The sequence below is a fragment of the Macrobrachium rosenbergii genome, chromosome 47, assembly GCF_040412425.1.
Source record: "Macrobrachium rosenbergii isolate ZJJX-2024 chromosome 47, ASM4041242v1, whole genome shotgun sequence".
NCBI classification, from domain to species: Eukaryota; Metazoa; Arthropoda; class Malacostraca; order Decapoda; family Palaemonidae; genus Macrobrachium; species Macrobrachium rosenbergii.
In genome coordinates, this window is record NC_089787.1 from 28,828,124 (window position 1) to 28,850,623 (window position 22,500).

Consider the following 22,500-nt stretch of genomic DNA (forward strand, 5'->3'; position numbering starts at 1 on the left):
CTTCTGTCAACGATATAAGATAGGCCACCACCGGGCCGTGTTTAAAGCTTCATGAGCCGAGGTTTAAGTTTCATGGGGCGCGGCTCATGCACCATTATACCGAGACCGCCGAAAAGATAGATCTATTTTCGGTGGACTTGATTATGCGCTGTGGCGGCTGTACAGAAAACTCGATTGCTCCGAAGAATCTTCGGCGCATTTTTTACTTGTTCTTCAGAAAGTCGGATGGTCGACCAACCTCAGGGTGAAGCCGAACACAGACAAAATACTATTATCCCGACTCTTGAAAAAGGGTAAGTTATAGCAATCAGGTTACTGCAGGGAGATATACTAGTGCCTACATAGAAACCCACCATACGTATATATACACGACCAGTCAACTGTCGACTTTCCATCAGATATGAATGAGGGTTTGTCTTTAAAATATCAACCGATGTATACATGACAGCATACACATCATACACGTTCATACGTGATTACCATCACGAACTTCAAACTTCATACACGACCAACATCAAACTTCAAAATTCATATGTGAATAACATAGCGGACTTCAAACTTCATAAAAATCAACATCACGAACTTTATACTTCACACATCCCACCATCACGAACTTCAAACTTCTTGCTTGAGCACATAACGAACTTAAAACTTCATACATGACCAACGTCACGAACTTCAAACTTCATACCTGACCAACATCACGAACTTCAAACTTCATACATGACCAACATCACGAACTTCAAACTTCATACACGACCAATATCTCAAACTTCAAACTTCATACATGGACCCACATCACGAACTTCAAACTTCATACATGACCAACATCTCAAACTTCAAACTTCATACATGACCAACATCACGAACTTCAAACTTTATACATGACCACCATCACGAACTTCAAAACTTCATACACGACCAATATCGCAAACTTCAAACATGGACCAAGATCACAAACTTCAAACTCCGTACACGACCAACATCACACGAACCTCACACAAGAATAAAAACCCCTCCAAAACCCCACACGGACACAAAATGACGAACAGGCAACCCCCCATATCAGAGGAAGAAGCGCCCACATTAAAAGATACGAATCAATCATGACGACAAGACCGAGCTAATTAAGAAGCAAATGTGAAGGAACCACTACTCTGATAACTCTGATAACTCCTCTGAGAGAGAGAGAGAGAGAGAGAGAGAGAGAGAGAGAGAGAGAGAGAGGTGGGTATATGATGCGGAGTTTACTTGTAATTAAGTGGCGAAAAAACGCGAATTTTTCCGGGGCAAATGCATAAATAAGTCCCTTGACTTTTTAAAAAAAATATGCAGCTCGGAAAATGGTAAAAAAAAATTGGGGTAAAAGGAATTAACTTTTAAAGTTAAATAAACACGTGTATTAAGCGCATGAAGCAAATTTCAAACATACACACATTATATATATAATAAATACTTATATATAGACACATATATATAGCTATACATAAATATCACATATATATATATATATATATATATACATACATTATGCGCGTTTATACATTAATTGCATGTAGCCCAACTTCAAATGATCATCAGTTTTTTATTACAGGACAAATCTTCAAGAACCTTGTTCTTGTTTAAGTAACAAAAAAAAAAGAACAAAAAGTTCACAAAAAAAAATATCACGTTCACAAATGTTCAGAATTTATTCTGCGGCGAGGAATCTTATTCCACTGTTTGATTAAAAATATTAAAAATATATATACATAATAACACCTGAAAACATTCTTCAATGAACAAAGGTCTCTTACGTGTTCCGTATCTTTTCGAAAGTTTCAGCGAACCTTCGCATCAAGAAACCATAAATGGGGAAAAACTAAATCCCTCAAATATTTGAAAAAAAAAAAAATATATATAAAATATATATATATATATATATATATATATATATATATATATATATATATATATATATATATACACACACACACACACACACACACACATATATATATATATATATATATATATATATATATATATATATATATATATATATATATATATATATATATATATATATATATATTTAAAAAAAATTTTGATATTTGTTGCAAAATTTCACGATAACAAGTAAAAAATTTAATCCATCCTTTTGTGACACCACTGAACATCAATAACTACAGTTAATAAATCCATAGTTTAATTAACCTTATATTTACATTTCACCGAAGGGAAAATCTGGTTCAGATTAATATTACCTCCCCAATAGCTCTCACACAATCTTGGGAAGTTCTATCCCTATGTTAAGAATTCCCAGAGAAAACCTGTTCTTAATAAATATATTTTGAATATAAATCACCCAATTCACAACACGGCAGTCCCTTAGTCGATAGCAATAAAGGCCCCACAGCATGAAAAACTATCCAAATAATCAAATTTATGTTTTTGGCAACAGAACACTTACTTACCTTCCATTGCAAAATCTTGGCCACGGTCGTTCGTTAGCTTGCGATCGACAAACAGCTCCTGGAAAGATGTTGAAGAACTTTCGTTAAAACTAGACATAATAAAGGTAGGTTTCTGTACACAGAGAACATGCATTTTACTTCATGAAACACATGGGCCAGCTAAGAAAAGATCTAAACAGAGTTCAATCTGAACGCTGAGAGACACCTTTTGCTAACTGATTAGTACTGAAATTTCTAGACGAAAATGTTCTATAGAAGATCAGAAGAATCCCCCGTAGGAGGTTAATGCCGTCAGTGCACTGCACGCGGTGTACTGTAGGCATGACTAAAAAAATCTTTGCAGCGTTCCTTCGGCACCTAGCTGCAACCTCTTCCATTCCTTTTACTGTACCTCCGTTCAAATTCTCTTCCTTCCATCTAATTTCCACCTTCTCCTAACAATTATTTCAACATTATTTTCAGCGGTGAAAGACCTCATAGGTCCAAGCACCTGGTCCTTGGCCTAAATCTTATATTCCAATGTTCCGATGAGAAGATTCCATAAATACGAATAATTACTCTCATACCTTACGTAAATATAACTCTATAAATAACCCGAATCATTGTATATATTGTATAACACAATAAACGTCGCCGCTTTTGTCACAAAGTTTGCATCAATATGAATGAATAAGAAATATGAAGAAAGACCAAATAAGTACCCTTTTAACAAGCAAATGACAACATGTTATGCAAAGAGAATCTTCAAAATATTGCCTATTCTTCTTTTTCTCAAATGACAGAAACCACGGTATTGAGAAAATCAAGACATAAAATAACTCCCTCCTGTAAAACACGGAATCGAATATGATGTAAATGACATTAACAATTTTTTCTTGTACTTATTTATTTCAGAGGAGAAAAAGAACACAGAAAAGAAGAAAAAAAAACAGCAAAGCCGACTAGGCTTCAACTATGTAAAACCAAACACAATAAAACAGCCAAAATTTTGAAAAAGTTTTCCTTATTTTCCCAAAGCAAAAAACCCTGAGTAAGCAGAATTTAATATAAATAATATCATCTTCAGGAGACACCGGGCAGGACATAAGAACAATAACTGTTGCAGTGACGTCAACAAACTTAAAAATCTCCAATCTCTTGATTTTCTAAAAGGAAGTAGAGAATTTAGAAGAGAAGAAAAACAATCTAAGGAAGCAGAGAACTGAGAAGGAAATGAAAACAAACAATCTCAGGAGGCAGAGAATTTAGAAGAGAAGAAAAACAATCTAAGGAAGTAGACAACTGAGAAGGGAAGAAAAACAATCTAGAGAAGCAGAGAATTTAGAAGGGAAGAAAAACAAACAATCTAAGGAAGCAGAGAATTTAGAAGGAAGAAAAAAAGTCTAAGGAAGCAGAGAATTTAGAAGGGAAGAAAATAGTCTAAGGAAGCAGAGAATTTAGAAGGGAAGAAAGATAGTCTAAGGAAGCAGAGAATTTAGAAGGGAAGAAAGATAGTCTAAGAAAGCAGAGAATTTAGAAGGGAAGAAAAAAACAATCTAAAGAAGCAGAGAACTGAAATGGAAAGAAAAACAAACAATCTAAAGAAGTAGAGAACCGAGAAGGGAAGAAAAACAACCTAATCACACTTAATAAGTAGAAAAGAATAAAAGCAAAAGAAGTGCCCTGTCAGAGGATGACAAATTCGTCTCCTAAACGAGAGAAAGGTCACAGGACTTGGCAAAACCTAAAGCGGACCGTGGATTTCAAACAACAGTCTCTCATGGGACTGTGTTCAAAATGATGGGTTATGAGAGAAATACACTAGATAATGTCTTTACCATTCGAGATCGTGGTTCCCAACGGGTGTAACATTCCTGGATGAGGTTGCTCACCCTACCCTATCCTGGCGGAGACCGACAACAGTCTGCTAACTACAGGGAGTATATGTTCGTTCAAAATGATGAATATGAAAGAAATATATCGCATAATTTCTTTCCCCTTCGAGATCGTGGTTCCCAACGGGTGTTACATTTCTGGATGAGGTTGCTTGTCCTGCCCTACCCTGGCGACGACCTACAACAGTCGGCTGACTACAAAGTATATAACTTATAGCTGCAGTCAAGAGAGATACACATTGGGTTTTAATGGTATGCGCCTAAATAATTTTGCTACTTTAGGGAACTGGACCAGGTTGATCTTCCTGGAGAAACGAATCACGGAATTTCAACAGCGAAGGCTTTATAGACCCTCCATTGTCTTTCTGAAGAGAATTCAGGAAAGCCACATATTTTCTCCACCATTTATAAACAATTATGCTTACGCTGGAGTGATAGAAACGTCCACAAAGTGGCATTTTACCTATATGACGCTCATTATTTATTCTCAATAAATATAAGGTAACAGATATTCCCTGCCTTCTACCAAAGATTCTTCTCTGATAATAATACCACATGGAAAAATACATCAAAACTTCTAAAACTTCTAAAAAGTTACTTTGTCATTTAAAAAAAACTCAATTAAACTGGCCTACTTATGGAACCTACCTCCGGATACAAAATAAAAAAAAATTTAATAATAGCATAAATACCCTTAATCCCCTCCATAAAAACCAATTTCTAAAACTGAATATAATCGTCTTTAACAACCTCTCATAAAAACACGTTTAGGACAATTCCCGTTAGTCTTCATGAAGTTATCTCAAAAGGTTCTTATTGGATTTACATCAGACGATGAATTGAATTGAATTGAATATAGAATTTAGGCCAAATGCCAAGCACTGGGACCTATGTGGTCACTCAGCGCTGGAAAGGAAATTGAGAGTAGGTAGGTCTGAATGGTGTAGCAGGAGGAAAACCTCGCAGTTACACTAAGAAATAATTGTTGAGAAGGTGGATAGCGAGATGGAAGAAAGATAATATGAATGGAGGCACAGTAAAAGGAATGAAAGAGGTTACAGCTGGGGGCCGTGGAAGGGACGCTGCAAAGAAAATTTAGTAATGCCTACAGTGCACCACGTAAGGTGCACTGACGGCACTAACCCCACTACAGGACCATTTGTAAAACAGGATTAGTAATGATACCCTACGTATACACCTTTTGGACTGTGGTTAAAGTTAGGATTATTCTCGTTATCCGCTGGCATAGTGGTTAGTGTCGTGGCATGCCACTCAGATGTCGCGGGTTTGCGTCTCCCCCGGGGCGATGGAAAATCACTGGCTCTGTATCATGATCAGTTACTGCTGCAGTGTGGGGTCTGCGGTGGGAGGTTGAAACAAACATTCTTTGGAAGCTTGAATTTCAAGTCAATGACCCCTTTGGTGTGCTTGTTCCATGTGAACAGGTTTCATCTACAGAAATAATAATAATAATAATAATAATAATAATAATAATAATAATAATAATAATAATAATAATAATAATAATAATAATATGAACCTTCTACTATATGTAGATGGGAGCGGGAAAATGAGGGTAGCAGTCTCAGCCCATATAATAAAAGACAAAACAAATAAATAAACAAAGAAAAATATAGAAACATTCCCTTCACATAGAAAAAGGGCGTAGCTACCTAAACAATAAACGAAAAACGTCTATTTTGGTCAAATTAATGATCATCATCATCATCATCATCATAATGCTCATCATCAAAGTGTATGAATCATTGTCACAATCAGTAAATGGACACAAAACACACTAATGATAATGATATTATTACAAGAATACCCATCACCACCACAGTGGAAAAAAAAAACTAATATAAACGCAACTTTGGTATGAATCCGATACGAACATTTTGCCGAAGTTCTCTGAGAATTGCCTAAGCACGCAACGCAGATCTCGGCAATCCCAAAACAAACTACCTACACTGGGTTTCTGTTAAAAAAAAATAAAAAAACAAAATAAAATAAAAAGAAAGGGTCTTGATACGGTATACCTTTCACGAAAGCGTGGTTCTTATTTCCGTTGTAATCGCCGCCAAATTTATTTTTCTATGGGGGTGAAATGTATTTCTCTCTCTCTCTCTCTCTCTCTCTCTCTCTCTCTCTCTCTCTCTCTCTCTCTCTCTCTCTCTCAACTGTATATGTATATAGACATTAAACTACAAGTGTCGCTTAGTATCCAATTCGCTCTATTTCGGAAATATCACCGAATGGGAAATACATAAGTGATAAATGGATTGGTACCAATCCATTTATCACATATATTTCCCCTTCAGTGATATTACCGAAGCAGCGCGAACTGGATATTAAGCGACACTTGACAGTGTTTGTATATAAATAACGGTGATGAGATAGAAATTCATATATAAAAAAAATAAATATATATATATAATATATATATATATATATATACATATAATTATATATATAATATACATTATATATTTATATGTATATATACACATATATTCATATATTTTTCCATATACCAAAAATAAAAGGTTTAGAGCATAACGTAAGGATATGTAAATACAATGAATATACTCCAAGTACAAAAAACATTGAACAAATAGTAAGCCAAGTTTCTATATAGACACTTACTTAAAAAAAACAAAATTACAAAAATAGTATACACGTCACACATAAGGTAGGGTGCTGGAAGCTGTGCCATTTACTTAATTTACTTATTATTACGACGAAAATAAACCACAAGCAAAACACTCTAGAAGACACAAAAATAGCAAATGAGGTCGTCCAACCAAAAACAATATTCCACCGGAATGATTTGCTGAAAACAAAGTATTTGGATTATTATTATCATTATTATTATTATTATTATTATTATCATTATTATTATTCAACTTCTGTATTTTTCTTCTATTCTGTAAAAGCTCGTTCATTGAGTAATCCCCTTCTTTTCTGCTCTGTTCTGAAATATTATTATTATTATTATTATTATTATTATTATTATTATTATTATTATTATTATTATTATTATTATTATCTATCATCGTTCATTAAGTAATCTTCTGTATTTTAAATTATTCTATTCTGCAAAAGCCAGTTCATTAAGTAATCCCCTTCTTTTCTGCTGAGTTCTAAAATAATAAACAAATAACATAGAATCATTAATTCAAAATCTGCATGGCTGGCATAAGAAATACCAAGTCATGGGATTAACAACAAATATGCAACAAAAACCTAAAGATTGGTTAAATTACTTAGAATTATATAAGAACTAGGAACATAAAAAAAGTAAAAAACGCGCAGACGTTTCTTCGGCGCAATCAAGTTTTCTGTACAGCAGCTACAGCGCATAATCAAGGCCACCGAAAACAGATCTATATTTCGGTGGTATAATGCTGTGTGAGCCGCGGCCCATGAAGCTTTAACCACGGCCCAGTGGTGGCTTATCTATATAGTTGCCACAAGCACGATTATGGCTAACTTTAACCTTAAATGAAATAAAAACGACTGAGGCTAGAGGGCTGCAATTTGGTATGCTTGATGATTGGAAGGTGGATGATCAACATACCAATTTGCAGCCTTCTAACCTCAGTAATTTTTAAGATCTGAGGGCGGACAGAAAAAGTGCGGACGGACAGACAAAGCTGGCACAATAGTTTTTTTCAGAAAACTAAAAAAAAACTATAAATCGACATAAGTACAATAAAAATTTAGAAATTCTAATATAATAAAACCAAAGAGGAAAATGTAGTAACGAACCATTTAATAAGCTCAAGTAAAACTGAAATTAATTCAGTTCAAAACTTCAAACCATACATCTCAAAAACACGCTTATGAGGGCAATAAAGTACAAAGACCACACAAAACACACTTGAAACACACAACGCATAAAACGATGAAATAAATTAGCATTTAAATGACGCTTTAAAAGTCCCAAAACCCTAAAAATCACACCTGAAAAACAGGACCCATAAAAACATAACATAGAGTACACACACACACAAACACTACACAAACGAAATCCACAACAAAGACACATTAAAAACAAAGGGACCCCACAAAGCACAAAAGCACAACAACAAAACGACACAAGCAAGCAAGCAAGCAAGCGCGCAAGCGCTCAAAAATCATCCACAGGGGCGCAGACAGAACGAGAAAAAAAAAAAAGGCTTTCTATCGCGTTATATCCTTTCATTTTGGTGTTGTCATGCAAAGCTATCTGCTTTAGTCATCCCTTCCCCCTCACACACCATCTCCTTCATTGCACACGCACGCACACACATACACACACACACGCACGCACCTTCTGATAACCACTACGTTCATTTCCCCTCGGATGATAGCTTACCCCTTCACTGTTCCCCTCTTTTCCCCTTATCGTCCAAACGCCTTATTTTGCATTTCCCCACTTCTTGGATGGCTCGCCGTGCTGGTCAAGTTAATGGCTGTTTATTCTTCCGATGGTAATAATAATAATAATAATAATAATAATAATAATAATAATAATAATAATAATAATAATAATAATAATAATAATAATAATAAATTATTATTATTATTATCGTATTATTATTATTATTATTATTATTATTATTATTATTATTATAAGATAAAAAAGATAAAACAAAATAATTAGGTAAAATAAGTACAACTATGAAATAAAAATTTCAGAAAAAAGTTAGAATTTTTAATAATAATAATAATAATAATAATAATAATAATAATAATAATAATAATAATAATAATAAACTGAAAATAGAAACGAGAAGGATATGGGATATGCCAGTAGAAATTGTACCCATATTCATAGGAACACTAGGCACTTTCCCAAGATCCCTGAAAAGGAACCTGGAAAAACTGGATGCCGAAGTAGGTCCAGTACTCATGCAGAAGAGTGCGCTATTAGAAACAGCGCACATAGTGATCTGACCAAAGTGAAGAATTTGAGGCAGTGTACTGGATAGGAAATTTGAATAGGCTGTCCAGTAGTAACCTTCTAAGTAAAATTTTTTACTGTCCGTTCAACAGGTCATATATTTACAATCTTTAATTTGCCATGGAAACAGTTTAACAATTAGTGAAAACTGAGTTCACTGCTATTTTGTTATGTCGTTCTCAAAATTCAATTATGCCAATGAGCCACGAAGCCAAATGTCGGTTCTTTTTCGGACTCCAGGGTTTACTCATCTACGCTGATATATATATATATATATATATATATATATATATATATATATATATATATATATATATATATATATATATATATATATATATATATATATATATATATATATATATAATGTATAACATACATTTATATTATATAATATATATATATGAAACCTATTTCTTGTCATGCTAGATGTATAATAAATTTATACGAGAGAGAGAGAGAGAGAGAGAGAGAGAGAGAGAGAGAGAGAGAGAGAGAGAGAGAGAGAGAAATTCTTACAAAAGGCAAGAAAAAAAAAATATTGGCTGGCGGTTAAAACAAGTGTGGTAAGTGACAAACTTTAAGAGGGGCGATAAAATGCCATAGCTGACACTTCTCAACATTCTCTCTCTCTCTCTCTCTCTCTCTCTCTCTCTCTCTCTCTCTCTCCAACACGTGAAATAAACGACCAGAGTTCGGTGGAGAGAGAGAAAAAAACAGTTTTCTTTCTTCGATCACATCCTCTCCTACATAGAAAACGTTTCTCTTTCCCGGCAAATGTTTATAAAAAGATCCTCCTTCTTCCTCCAATCCCCCTTCCACTCCCCCCCCCCTATAGCATCCTTCCCACCCTATCCCCACCCCACTACTCCAACGCCCCTGAACAGCCTTCTACGGACACAAGAACATCCACTCCCCTACAAGTTGCGCGAGGACCACAATACACCAAAATAAAAATATAAAGATAAATGTTATCAATATTATTAATAAATATTATCAATCTTCTTTACAAAAAGTAAAATATAACCCCTACCCTACCCCTACCCCTATGCCCTTGAGCAGTTGTGCGAAGACCAAGATACACCAAAATATAAAACTAAATATTGCTAATATTATTAATATTATTCATTTGATCTCATTTATAAAAAGTAAAATATAAATATTAATATCAAATATTTTTAATATTTAATATTTTACAAAAGTAAAAATTAAATGGATTAGAATGAAAAGTTGCACTAGCCATGAGCAAAAATGTTCCAAAATAAAAACTGCCGACCATTAAAATTACTTTGCAACAACAAGAGTATTCAATAATAATAATAGTAAATGGGCACTATTTTCTATCACACACATCTCCGGTAAGAAGTTTTCAAAATTTGCAAGTTCTCGTTATTCATCCACTTAACATCCTACTTAATATATACTATTCCTGGTACTGTGCCACTTAGCACCTCCTACTCGGTCGAATACGGAAGCCTGAAAGAGAATAGATAAAGAATTCCTTACGGTAGAGAATAGACGGAGGAGAATTCCTCACGATTAACAATAAAATCCTCAAGTGCGAGAGATACAATCACAAATCTCGCTGTGTACTTTTTTTTTTACATACACTCCAAGGTCATTCACTCCTTTCCGTAATCTGTACATGAATGGTAGAGGGCTTCTCTCTCTCTCTCTCTCTCTCTCTCTCTCTCTCTCTCTCTCTCTCTCTCTCTCTCTCTCTCTCCGTCAAGCATACGAAAACCAAGGATTGAAAAAAGATTAGAACAGCAATGCATACGAGAGATTAAATAAAAGTAAGAAGATTAATGATTTACGAACCACATGGCATCGTCGGGTATATAAAATCTATATCGTCAAAAAACAAAAGCTATAAAGTTAAGAAAAATAAAAGGTATAGTGTTAAGAAAAAATAAAAGTTATAAAGTTAATAAAAACAAAAGCTATAAGTTAAGAAAAAATAAAAGTTATAAAGTTAAGAGAAACAAAATCTATAAGTTAAGTAAAAATAAAAGCTATAAAACTAAGAAAAACAAAAGCTATAAAGTTAAGTAAAAATAAAAGCTATAAAGCTAAGAAAATGACAACTATAAAGTTTAGTAAAAATAAAACCTACAGAGCTAAGAAAAACAAACGATATAAATTTAATTAAAAATAAAAGCTATAAGTTAAGAAAAAACATAAGCTATATATTAAAGAAAAAAATTAAAGCTATATAGTGCATCATGCAAAATTTCTAGCAAGAAAATACCTTTACCTGCGAACGATAAAAGCAAAAACTCCTAACCTCTAAATACCTTTTAATAAAAGGTAAAAAATAAAAAAAAATCATGTGAAACGAGAATTTCAGAATTTCCACCCGCTAAATACCTGTTACTGTAATTCTAAGAGGAAATGCCAAAAAATGCCAAAATAAAACCCTGCAAAAAAATTCATGCAAAACGAGCCTCGGAACTTCCACCCCAAAATACCTGATAACTCTAGAGGGAAATACCAAAATAAAACCCCGTAAAAAAAATCATGCCAAACGAGTCTCGGAACTTCCACCCCTGAATACCTGATAATTCTAGAGAGGAAACACCAAAATAAAACCCTGTAAAAAAAAGAGAGACAGAGAGAAACATTCATAACGAAGGCCACACTACTGGCATTGGGCAATCAGAGCCACTTCGACCACTCATCAACTAACAATTTGGACCCTGTGCCAAGCGAACCAGGGATGCCACAAAGATGGTGGACTAATAGGAAAGAAACAATAAAGAACAAAAGTCCCCACGACAATGCAAGGTACAGAGATCATTTTTCATTCTGGAGGTCGTGTTAAAATAATATTCTGTAAACACACACAATATATATCATGTATATAATATATCTGTAATACATACATACATACATACATATATACATACATACATACATATATATATATATATATATATATATATATATATATGTATATATATATAAAAGTTTTTATAACAGTGGGTAGCTCCAGAAAAAAAATAAGTATTCTCTGGACCTTAGAAAATCTCCTGGGCAGAAATCTTTCGCAATACAAGCCACTTCACACGTCAAACAAAAGGCCCATCAACATAGTTGGACCCCCATGATCCGTAAGACATTTACCTTGGTCTTACATGCATATTGCAGCTTCCTGAATATTAAGGAAATATATTTACAATAACTCTTTCATGCTCTCTCTCCGGAGTTTCTTAAGAGTCCCTCTCCGCCCTCCTGACACTTCCAAATTTTACAAACCAAATATCATCCATTCTTATAGCCCTAAAGATGGGAAAGGATTCCCGAAACGTTGGTGTACATAAAAAGAAGAAACGATTTCCGGTCTTCTCGCTGTCCTGTTTGTTACCATCCATTCTTTCCACAGGAGCAAACCATCTGACTTATCCTCTTACCACTTCTATGCATTTCTACATTTATCACCCTTTAAATGCTTCCTCCACATGTATTATGAAAACTCTTCTTTTCAACAGCTCCAACCTTTCATCTTTCATTTGCATTCAACATCCACACTCCACATCCGTACAGGAGCGTTGGCTTAACAATCCCTTCATAACTCTCACCTTGGTTTCCTCAGGCATTCAAGGTTTCTCATCCATCTTTTGCACACACTCGGCTGCCTTCCTTGCATCATTTATTCTTTGAATAAACTATTCCCTTGTCCTGCCTTACTCGATTATTTATAACCTAAATGCCCGAGCGAAGCTTTATAATTCTTCCTACATTTACTCTCAACTTCCTCGTCTAGTTCCTGCGGTTTCTCTCCTTATTATCTGCAAACATAAACCATTCCCCACTCCAACAAAGAACTCTTGTTTTCCATCAAATATCTCTGCTGTCTGCGCCTAAAGGGTCTTTGAGTGAAATTTCCTGTAATGAAACTAATTCTTCCTTTTCCCCTAATACCTCTGTGACACACTCTCTCTCTCTCTCTCTCTCTCTCTCTCTCTCTCTCTCTCTCTCTCTCTCTATAGTTCCTCGTTGGGGGCGAGTCGGTAGAGTTGTCGCCTAGCACTCGCTAGGCCCGAGTTCGCGTCTCCGGCCGGCTAATGAAGAATTACAGGAATTTATTTCTGGTGATAGAAATATATTTCTCGCTATAATGTGGTTAGGATTCCAAAATAAGCTGTAGGTCCCGTTGCTAGGTTCTTGGCCACGTAAAATAAGTCTAATCCTTCGGGCCAACCCTAGGAGAGCTGTTAATCAGCTCAGTGGTCTGGTAAAACTAATATATACTTTCTCTCTCTCTCTCTCTCTCTCTCTCTCTCTCTCTCTCTCTCTCTCTCATGACTGAGTATTTCAGTGTCACACTGCACACTCGTTAGTGTGGCATTATATAAATCTTAAAAGGCCAGTTAAATTCCAACTTTATTTTCTACCTTCGACCATCTGATGATTTACACTTATGAAAGTTACGCCGTGCATTCAGGCTTTAATCATGAACGTCACCGTATGTCAGGCGATTTTTGGCACACACCTCGCAAAGAGAGAGAGAGAGAGAGAGAGAGAGAGAGAGAGAGAGAGAGAGAGAGAGAGAGAGAGAGACTCCCAGTTATCTACTAAACATTAAATATAAATCTGAGTGCTCTGAGCATTCGAGATATCTCTAAAAGGTCCAGATACCTTGATTAAAGTTTCTTTTGGGGGACCCAGTGGCCGCCACCTGCAATGATTCATTCCTTTTGATTTCCACATTCGCTCTACTTGATCTGTTGAAGCCGTTCACAATTTTTAACTTTGCCATGCTCTAAATTTAATGTCTCATTTAAGAACGCCTTCAGGCAAGCCATATACAAGTAAAAAATGGGAGTCTTTGGTTTTGTCAACTATTTGGTAATATTCAACCGTCTTGTCACAATCAGTACTTCACTTGAAAGCATTCTATAACAACTTCCATTGCTGTACATCCAGCCGAAAATTCTGTTAAAAGGAGCCTACCACAACAACTTGCTGGCTAATATACCACCCCGAAAATAAGCTATCAGATTTATACACTGAATTCATCCCCGAACTCTGTGTAATGATTCATATATCATCAACATTATTGGAAAAGTACGCACAGACAACCTGTTACACAAAGATCCTGTTCTTCCAGAAACATCAACACACTGAGAACGTCCTGATGGTCCGAATTATCAAGTATAACAAAGATACAAACATATTCGTCCTCCCCTTTTAACACCAATAAATTACAAGAAAGTCTTTCGTAATCCCCTAACTTCCCAGTCAGAACTGCCATACATGAGCAAGATTTCTATGCTGAAAACACAACACACGTTTACCTCAATTCAGAGATCTTAGTCGTAACTATAAATCACCCTAGTGCGCGCCCACTAATTTGGAGCCAACGAAAACTGCCATTAACTTTTTACTGGGCAAGGTTCCCAGGAACAGACTGTCATAACAGAAGGGGAATCATATCCCCGATGGAATTATATCAAAACAGATTAAAACAAAAAAAATTTATATATAAAATATAAACGCTCAATAAGACGTAAGAGAAATTAAGATCCTTTCAATAATATTATGGCCTGTTTTAGTGGTCTAGAATCACATAGTGGCACTTCAACAAAATATGGCGGCAGATGATCTACACATTAAATGGCACACACTACGTCAACAGGCAATGACTAAAGAAGACAGCAAGAGTTCCTTATTGAAATGGTCCACTCGTTCATCTTCCGATGTCGGTGGGGTTTATAAATCATCTCAGTCGGACGAAGGGTGCTACCAATACAAAAACTCTTACTGATTGATTGACTGATTAAAATTTATCTGGGGTCATAACGAAAACTCTTAAGTCAACAATAAAGAACCTACGCGGTGCTGACACCTCGATATAAGGCCTGATGTCCTGTCAGCATTATTTAAGCTATTTTCAAGAAAGCAGACAAAAGAAAGCCTGGGGTAAAAAGTGACAATTTTCGTCATCTATTCACACGGCACATGGTGGGTAACTAACCTGTCATGGCATGACTGGTTAGACTAATAGGCTACAGGCTACATCATTTACTGATCAGTCCCGGGTTTTTGCTAAAACCAAAACGCATTCTTTCCAAATTTCAGAAAACTGAAAAAAAATGCAATGAACTGAATCATCCCCATTTTGTAGAATGTTACCTTCGCGTCCAATAATGATGACAGTAAAGTAAAAGGAAAATAATAAAAGCACCAATATTCCAAAATACAAACCAATGGAACACCATACAAAAAAAAAAAAGTCCTGTCAGCGAAAAAAAAAAAGCACTCCAGCAAATAACCAAACGCCGTCGAGAAGATGCCTCTAACGCCGGACATCTTTGAAAAAAAAAAGAGAGAGAAAAAAGGGAAGCTCCATCTGATTCTTCTCCACTCCAACTGTCTAGGCTGTCTAGATTTTAGGGGGAAAAGGAATTTTGTAAGAAGCGGCTCGGGATGACAGATAGCAAGGAGATGAACGTCAACCACACACTATATTGCCTTGAATCTTCACGTAGTAGTATTGTTATTTTATCTTATGGTAGGCTGACAGGATTCTGTCATTAGCTAATCAAGAAAATAATATTCCATCTTAATTGGCTGGGAAGATTGCAAGGGTCCACATCAGGCTCCTAATTCATTTTCACCCCTTAACCTCCTTAACACACTTACAGGCCGTTTTAAGGCAAGAGTCCGTGCTGGCATAAACCAGCTTAATCTAAACCAATTAACCAAATAATAATAATGGATGTACTAAATTTAATGAATATTGCAACTTTATATACGAAAAATAAAGCTGCTTTTTTATACATTCATTTGTTACAAACTCTTTCAACACATCCGAAAACTCTTTTAGTTTTCTGTAAAAGAAAACTATTGTGCCGGCTTTGTCTGTCCGTCCATACTTTTCCTATCCGTCCTTAAAAACTACTGAGGCTAGAGGGCTGCAAATTGGTATGTTGATCATCCACCCTCCAATCATCAAACATACCAAATTGCAGCCCTCTAGCCTGAGTAGTTTTTAATTTATTTAAAGTTAAAGTTAGCCATAATCGTGCGTCTGGCAACGATATAGGGACAGGCCACCACCGGGCCGTGGTTAAAGTTTCATAGGCCGCGGGTCATACAGCATTATACCGAAACCACCGAAAGATAGATCTATTTTCGGTGGCCATGATTATACGCTGTACAGAAAACTCGACTGCCGAGGAAACCTCGGCGCATATTTCACTTGTTTAGTTTTATAAGGACTTACAACAAAGTTCTGGCATTCCAAGAATAAGTCCACTGGTCCGAATTCTGACAAGTCTCCTCTGGGATGAAAGTTACTCAAATTTGTCAGAGCGTCTGATTCAATTGCTCGACAGAATGAAGGTCCCCAATGAACTCAGGCATGTTTATTCAAATAAACCTGGTTTTCTTAATTGGTAAACATATGACAAATAACTTGTAGTTATTAAAGTGAAAAACAGGACGTTTTGGGTCTGCGATCTGCTATAAATATATTAATTTACAATGCACAATAATCTAATGGATAAGATTTTCCCAAGCTACAAGAGATGCACGGCAGCGTATGCTTTCAAAAACAATGCTCTCTCTCTCTCTCTCTCTCTCTCTCTCTCTCTCTCTCTCTCTCCGTTTGCGTCAATACTCTCGTCACGGATAAAGCAAAGGGCAAAAGCCTGACGTCATCCATATCGCACTGACCTTTGGTAAAACAACTGCCAAACGACCTCCGAGAGACGCAGGAGTCAACGCGAAGAAACCTTATCAGGAAAAAAAGAAATAAAAAAACTACAAGAAAATACTCATTAAAACTGAAGAGATGGGGAACGGGGACATCAAAGTCAAAAAGACCTGCGTGACTTCCCTTAAACCCCCCCCCTACCCCCCTACAAAAAGCCTCTTTGTTTCTCTGTAGATATTTAGAAGTAAATAAATATTTAAGAAAAACGAACGCCGTAGGGGTAAACATTAACAAGGCGCAGTAAGGTGCTCAAGTTATAGAAGCCCTTTCGGAGGCATGACTTACCAGGGAAGGGAGAAGGGTGTGTGACGTATGGGAAGAACAGAAAAGGGTGAAGGAACGCATGCATAGAAAGGGGGTGATAAGGGAAGAATTGATACAAAGGAACGGGTATATGGACAGAGGGGGCGATAAGGTAAGAATATATATAAAAGAAATAAAGGGGGTAAGCAGAAGGGAAGCAAAATTAGGCAAGCAAAGACAATGCAATGAGGAATGGTATATAAGAAGATGGAAACACCTGTGTAAAAGGGATATAGAAATAACGACAAGAAATGGCTGCGTAAAGAAGAGAATCTTCAGAAAGAAGGGTAGAAAGGAGAGTGGGATGTAAAGGAAGAAAGAGGAATATGGAAACTGAATAAACGGTTATTGATACAAATGGGGACGTGGAATGGGGAAAAGAAACATAAAAATTGAGGGGAAAGGTTAACAGAGATGGGTAAGGAATAAAAGGAGAGAGAGAGAGGAGGATACTAAGAGGAAGAGGAGGATCATAAAAAGAGAAAACGGACTTCTATAGTCAAAAGATATACGTAAATGGGAGTGAAGATACGATAAAGGGGAAAGAGAACACAGAGAGAATAAAAGGGAAATTTGATAAGGAGTCTGAAATACGGAATAGGGGGAAATGTTGAGAATGTACGGAGAAGGACGGCGGTAGGAGAGAGTAAAGGAAGGAAGGTATAGAGAGAGGAGGAGGAGGAGGAGGAGGGGGAATGTCCACGAAGGGGAGAAAGATGAAAATCGATGATAAGAAGAAGAGAAACAGACAAAGGGAGGATAACCACAAAGGGACAAGAGAGCGAAGTCGAAAATACGAAGAAGAGAAACAGAAACAACGAATAAAGGGAAAATATCCACAAAAGGGGCGAACGACGAAAATCGAAAATACGAAGAAGAGAAACAGAAACAAAGAATAAAGGAGGATATCCACAAAGGGCCAAAAGAGGGAAATCGAAAACACGAGAAAAAGAAACAGAGACAAAGAATAAAGGGATGATATCCACAAAGGAGGGAAAAATGAAAATCGAAAATACGAAGAAGAGAAATAGAAAAAAGGGGGATATCCACAAGGAAGGGGAAAAAGGGAAATCGACAATACGGAAAGAGAAAAACATGCAGAATAAGGAGAATGACAGAGAAGGTAGATAAAACGCAGAAGACGCAACTGGGGGGAAATCGAGAATACGGAAAGAGAAAGAGAGAGAAGAAATAAGGAGAAAAAACACAGAGAGTGGATAAAACGTAGAAGAAACACTAATTACGAACTCAACCAAAAAGACGTGTACTTCCATCACGAGCAGCCTTCGCCCTGTTAAGCATTAAGTCGTAGGAGGGACACACAAGATCCCTTTCAATGCCCGTACACAAATATTAACACGGTACACCCTCCTAATAATTCGACCATCCCACATTCCACGAACAGGCACGTCCTGCCAAGACGAGAGAGAGAGAGAGAGAGAGAGAGAGAGAGAGAGAGAGAAAAGGGCTTCTTGAGCTGACCGGGCTATTTCTGCGTTGACATACATGCACACTCAGACACTTGGAAGCCATGCTTGCTACGAATGGCATACTTTTCTGTTTCTCTCCGTCTCTCTCTCTCTCTCTCTCTCTCTCTCTCTCTCTCTCTCTCTCAAGCATGCAAGCATTCACATACACTGTATATATATATATATATATATATATATATATATATATATATATATATATATATATATATATATATATATATATATATATTATATACATATACATATACATATATATATATATATATATATATATATATATATATATATATATATATATATATATATATATATATATATATATATATATATATATATATATTCTAAACATAAGACAGATACATTGACGAAATTTTTAGAAATATTCCTTCTATACTATCTGTATTATTCAATGCCATTCCCATTTGTGTGTTTCCTTTTTCATTCAACCTTCTTTTATAATCCTCGCCTTAATTCCCGTCCATTTTCAGCTTACCGTCAATCTTCTGTTTGACAGGCTCGCTGTCTCCTGTTTGTTAAACAACGTCTCAGTCTTCCCTGCCTGTTCACAATCTTTGTTTCCGTGGATTTATTCGATAATTTATATCCTTTTTCCCCTCAATCTCCTCTCGTTTACGATTACAACCCTTCTCCTTTTTAGTTTTCTGTAAAAGAAAACTACTGAGATGGATATTTGTCTGTCCGTCCGCACTTTTTTCTGTCCGCCCTCAGATCTTAAAAAGTACCAAGGCTAGAGGACTGCAAATTGGTATGTTGATCATCCACCCTCCAGTCATCAAACATACCAAATTGCGGCCCTCTAGCCTTAATACTTTTTATTTTATTTACGGTTAAAGTTAGCCATGAACGTGCGTCTGGCACCGCTATAAGTGCCATCAACGAAAGCCACCATCGGGCCGTGGCTGAAATTTTCATGGGCCGCGGCTGAGTTTCATGGGCCGTGGCTGTGAGTTTCATACAGCATTATACGCTGTGCAGAAAACTCGACTGCGCCGAAGAAACTTCGGCGCATTTTTTACTTGTTTATTCTAGTCGTACATTTCAAATCGACCAAAGAGAAAAACAGATCTTATTTTACTTTTAACCGCCCAACAATTTTTGTAGCTTTTCAGAGTAGTATTATAACCCACAGCTGCTGAACAAGTTAATTATGAAATCTTATGCATGTTTAGATAACAAAGGACTATTGGAAAAACAGAGAGAGAGAGAGAGAGAGAGAGAGAGAGAGAGAGAGAGAGAGAGAGAGAGAGATGAAGTTAGATTATAAAGCTAAAAGTGGACTGCAATGCGGAAATTGCAAAAACTTTGTATTTAAGAATGTTTACCTTATTCAGATCGCCCTAAAGCTCTTATAAAAAGGTAGTATAAAATTTATTTTAAACAATCACAAATTTCAAAATAAGTTACACCTCCATTTCACAAAACTAAAACGAAAAGTTAATAAAAAATTTACCTTAAACAATCACAAATTTCAAAATAAGTTATATATCAATTTCAGAAAACTATGCAAAAAAAAAATGACCTCCTCCTTCCAATCTCTAAAAGAAATCTGGACAACCAGAACAAACATATTTAAGAATATTATCAAGTTCGCTTAATCTTCCTCCACGAGGTAATACACAGCAGCGCCTTGTAATCAGCGTGACAAGTGAGATTTACAAGCAAGTGTGAAAGAACGTCACAACACCATAATGTACAGCAAAGCAACTCGAAATTTCCCTTTATTCATCAGCTCCCCCAAACACCGGGACATACTTACATTTCCTGGCACAACGTAATATGCATTCTTGACTTCTTTTTTTTTTCCTGAGGAAATAAAGACCCCACAAACGCTAAGCTGATTTTTCCACGTGAGGTTGTTCACACCACCTAGAATGCTTCGTTTTCATAGGATGCAAACATATTAAAGAGATGGCTTAAATGCAACATATTCTGGCGAAAATTTTTGAAAAGGGTTGCTTGAGGATGTACAAAGCGCGACTAAAGTCTATTCAATCCGTGGTTCATTCCTCAGGGGTATCAAGTTACTTTCCGTGTTCCGCGTCGAAACTTCGCATCGTGGTTTATCTCTATGTACTAGGAATGAGGACATTTCATTTACTTAATTTTCAGTGCAAGACAGCTGAATAATTTTTTTTTTCATGATTTTTCTTACTTGTATGTAATACGCGAGTACAGTTTTACTATGTACAACGCATGCACATGTAACTGAATATGCATGTTGTCTGTAAATGCATATACATGTTGATTATAAATGCATATACATGTCTGTAAATACATACACTTTGTCTGTAAATGCATACATGTCTGTAAATACATATATATTTTGTCTGCAAATGAATATAGTTGTCTGCAAATACATATATATTTTGTTTGTAAATGCATATATATGTTGTCTGTAAATGCATATACATGTTGTCTGTAAATGGATATACATGTCTGTAAATACATATATATTTTGTCTGCAAATGAATATAGTTGTCTGTAAATATATATATATATTTTGTTTGTAAATGCACATACATGTCTGTAAATACATATATATTTTGTCTGTAAATGCATATAAACGTTGTCTGTAAATGCATATACATATACATGTTTGTCAATCAATATGTCTGTAAATGCATATGTATGATATCTGTAAATGCATATACATATATTGTACATGTCGTCCGTCAATGAATATAATTGTCTGTAAATGCATATATAGGATATCTGTAAATGCATATATGCTTAAACCTAAATAAACTGAAAGATCCTGTACATGACACATGAACAATCAATCAATGACTAAACAATAAGCCTGGAAACATTAATGGCGACTAAACATACCGCACAAAAAAACAACTAAAATTGCCTACACCTACGAAATGACGCATGTTCAGACTGAAAGAGTACACATATGAGAATATTATGCCTCAATATGGTGCTACAACAAACTGAGAGCGCTTATATATATAAGGCACAAGACCTCAGTCTTAGAGCTGATTCACATTATAACATCACGTCACCGACACATCACGTCACGTCAAAGTACGTGAGAATTTCTTACCTGTAATCAAATGGACTTGTTCACACCACCACGTCACGTCACCATCAAGCACACGGCAACCACCGTCACTCACGACACGTTTTTTGGAAAGAATATTTTGACGTGACGTGACGTGACGGTGCTTATGCGAGTTTCTTACCGCTAAATCTGAGAGTCGCTGAGATTGGGCACGGACTGAGCGGGATTGTGAAGGATAGTGTGAATACAAGATACGGCTGATGGGACGGTGACGTGACGTGATGTGTTGGTGACGTGATGCGTCGGTGACGTGACGTGATGTGTCGGTGACATGACGGTACAATGTGAATCAGCCTTAAGCAAACCACCGGAGCCTATGAGTGAAGTATGAACAAGATGCCTATCCCTAAATGGAATGCATCAGCATAATGCCAGAATTAACACTTCTTGCGTCAGCAAACTGCGAGAACATAAGATTAATGAGCAGACGCCTGACATGCAAGCAAATTAATTATGCCTATATTTGACAATATTACGATAATTTTATGCCCCTACCGATGCATTTAGTAATACGCATAGTGTAATTATGTCTACTCCTCTCCGGCTTACTTCACCTGGTCATCTCTGGCTTCATCAGCAAAAAAAAAAAAAAAAAAAAAAAATTGCGCCGGTTTCTTT

The 22,500-nt window shown here is 36.0% G+C and overlaps 1 protein-coding gene across 10 annotated transcripts in view; it reads right to left on the minus strand.

The window, feature by feature from the left end:
* Shab (Shaker cognate b) overlaps window positions 1–22,500 on the minus strand; it is a 469,591-nt gene that overhangs the window by 401,329 nt on the left and 45,762 nt on the right. For all 10 annotated transcript variants that reach the window (XM_067090483.1, XM_067090478.1, XM_067090476.1 and 7 more), the window contains exon 3: window positions 2,457–2,514. The gene's annotated coding sequence lies outside the window, so the exon portion shown is untranslated. The remainder of the gene's footprint in view (window positions 1–2,456; window positions 2,515–22,500) is intronic.